A 2,936-nucleotide genomic window follows, 5' to 3' on the forward strand; every position below is an offset into this window, starting at 1 on the left:
TAGCCACTTTACAAGCTCACATGTCACAACATATTGTGAGTTTGTTGATTTGCTATTTCCACTATTTAAATGGTTTATGTTTTTAAAGTATAAAAAGATTATAAATATGGCAGATTTTGGTCATAGTACATTTATTTTCATTATTGGTGCTGGTCATCCTATACATAAAAAGACTAGAATCCCCAGTTGTCAAGGCAGCATCTACCCTTCTTTTATGTCCATGACAGTCAGTTCTTTGTAGTTATTGGTCATATCTCTTCTGGGAAATTTGTGTTCACAAAAATGTCATTTCTGGTTCCATGTAATTTTATTATAGCTCTGCCAAAGGGGGGACCATTGGTCCATCACCCTACAGAGGCCATGAACCCAGCCCATCACCGTATGACCTCTACACCTTTGGTCCATCACCCTACAGAGGACATACATCCAGCCCATCACCATATGGCCTCAACACCCCAGGTACATCGTTCTATGGAGGCCATACACCCAGCCCATTACTGTACAGCCTCAACACCTCTGGTCCATCACCTGGTGGAGGCCATATACCCAGTCCATCAACATACAGCCTCAACACCTCTGGTCCATCACCTGGTGGAGGCAATTCAGCCAGCCCATCACCATACAGCCTCAACACCTCTGGTCCATCAACTGGTGGAGGCAATTCATCCATCCCATCACCATCAGCCCTCAACACCTCTGGTCCTTCACTGGTGGAGGCAATGCGCCAACCCCCAACTACCACCATACATCCCTCAACACCTCTGGTCCATCAACTGGTGTAGGCCACTCGGGCCAAGCCCTCACCATACAGCCTCACACCTCTGTCCTGCAACGGGTGTAGGGCATTCAGCCAACCCATCACCATACAGCCTCAAAACACCTCTGGTCCACAACTCAGGTGGAGGCCATGTCACCAGCCCGGCAAAAAAAATGCCCACAGGAACCCTTTGAGATTGTAAAGGGGAAGGTTTGAAAATCCCTACGTAAAAGAAGAGATCAAGATGAGTGTCATCTCGGGGGGAAGAATAGGCAGTCATTTTCTTCGCTAATTCATCTCTGACTAATTGTTCATGTACCTCTATTATGGATTGGCTTTGCAACATAGTTTGCACCTCCTCCTAGAAAAAAGGTAGAAAAGTGGTTGGTGGCGTTCTACCATATAAATGGTATGGAGGTTTTATAACACTAACTTATTTATTGGCACATATCCTTGATATTTTTTGTTTTGTGTAGCATGTTAGAACTATACGTAACTCTTTAAAGTATAGCAATATATATTATGGATGAACATAAGTACAGCAACAACAATTCATTATATACATTATTATTGTATATTTTTAATGAGACGGTAACGTGGCAAAGTTTGCTAAAGTGGATCGAAATATCTGAACTGGTACACTTAATTAAAATCTTTTTCACCTCCTGTTTTCCCTCAATAGAATATAAATTAGTGGCAGCGTACGATTTTGATTTCTTTGGTTCATCTTTGTGGGGGGCGGGAAACCCAGAAAGCCTTGTAGGGTAACTAACTAGTTAATGGTGGGCTACTTAGTCCTTGGACATATTACACATGCTACATTTTGGCCTCACATAGGCATTCTTCAGGCCATGTAGAAAACATGACCCACACGAACAGCTACGTAAATGGCCTCTATGGTCCAATAATGCAATAACCCTCAGCTGTGGAAAAGGGGAATACTCATTATACATCTTGGAAGATAGCTGTATAGACTTAACAATAAACATCCCTCTCATATATAATCAAGCTTACAAAAAAACAAAAAAAGGTAAACTTTTCTCTTGTGACGAAGTATTTCAGATTTGTTATTAGTTATGGTTATTGTCAAGCCTTGGTTTTATTACTGATCCATCAAGTGTTCAAATTCTGTATACCCCCCACCGACTATTCAAGTCTCTCTCGCTAACTATTTTTTTCCTTGTGGGTGTTGTACCTATGCAAGGTTATCTAGGCCTTTTTTATTTGTCCAAATGAACTTCTGCCATTACAGCTCTTTAACCATATTGACAGAGTATCTTGGTCTTTTCTCACTGCTTGTTGTTTGTTTGTACTATTTTTCCCTTTTAGATCCAGGCCAAGTCAAAGAGCTTTCAAACTCTCCTGTCAACACGTAATTGGAGAGAGATATTGTGCAGCCCAGCTCACCATCAGGGCCAGCAGGCGCGTTTCCTGGGAGCGGCATATTCATCTCTATCATTTTCATTCCGCCCTTGCTGCCATGAATCACGCCATCAAAGCCAAATTGCATGCGTCTGTTTCATTCCCTTTTTGCCCATTTCTCACTGTTTAGGGTGTCCAAATGCAGTGCCCTTTGGGTCGCCCTGGCCACAACCACTCAGGAAAGGAAGGAAGCCGGTCGTGCCGTAAAAAAGTTGACCGAATCCTAAGTACGTTTTTTTCAAATGAGGCTCTGTGTGTTTTTTAGGCTGGATAAGTGGGATACTGAATTATATCCATCTGACATGCAGCAATGATTGATGCAAGTCGCAAACTAGTTCACAGACAACGCAGCTGCGCCCCATGCTTATCAGTCACCTGCCTCCTCATCCAAATAGGGCGGGGGTATTTACCCCCCAGCTTCCCTTCTCATCCCTGGCTACGCTTCGGCTGCTGTTGCAATTGCCCTGCTCTCTGCCTTGCTGTTGCTTCTGTTCTCTCTGCATATATCCGCTGCGGCATGGTTTTTGCAACCCACCTCCTCCCCATCACCCACCGTTGGGCTCTGTCTCAGTTTCTGCTTTCTTCCCTGTAAGTCTTGCAAAGCAATCATTCAGGGGAACAAATTAAACTCAGTCAAAGCCGACGCTTAAACTGCTGCAGCCATTCTCAAGGAGGGGTCTTCATCTTTGCAATGCTTATAAATTAGTTTTTATAATTTCATAGATGGCTGACTGACCTATCGATAGAATTTCATACC

This window comes from Etheostoma spectabile, chromosome 12 (assembly GCF_008692095.1).
Source record: "Etheostoma spectabile isolate EspeVRDwgs_2016 chromosome 12, UIUC_Espe_1.0, whole genome shotgun sequence".
Taxonomy (NCBI): Eukaryota; Metazoa; Chordata; class Actinopteri; order Perciformes; family Percidae; genus Etheostoma; species Etheostoma spectabile.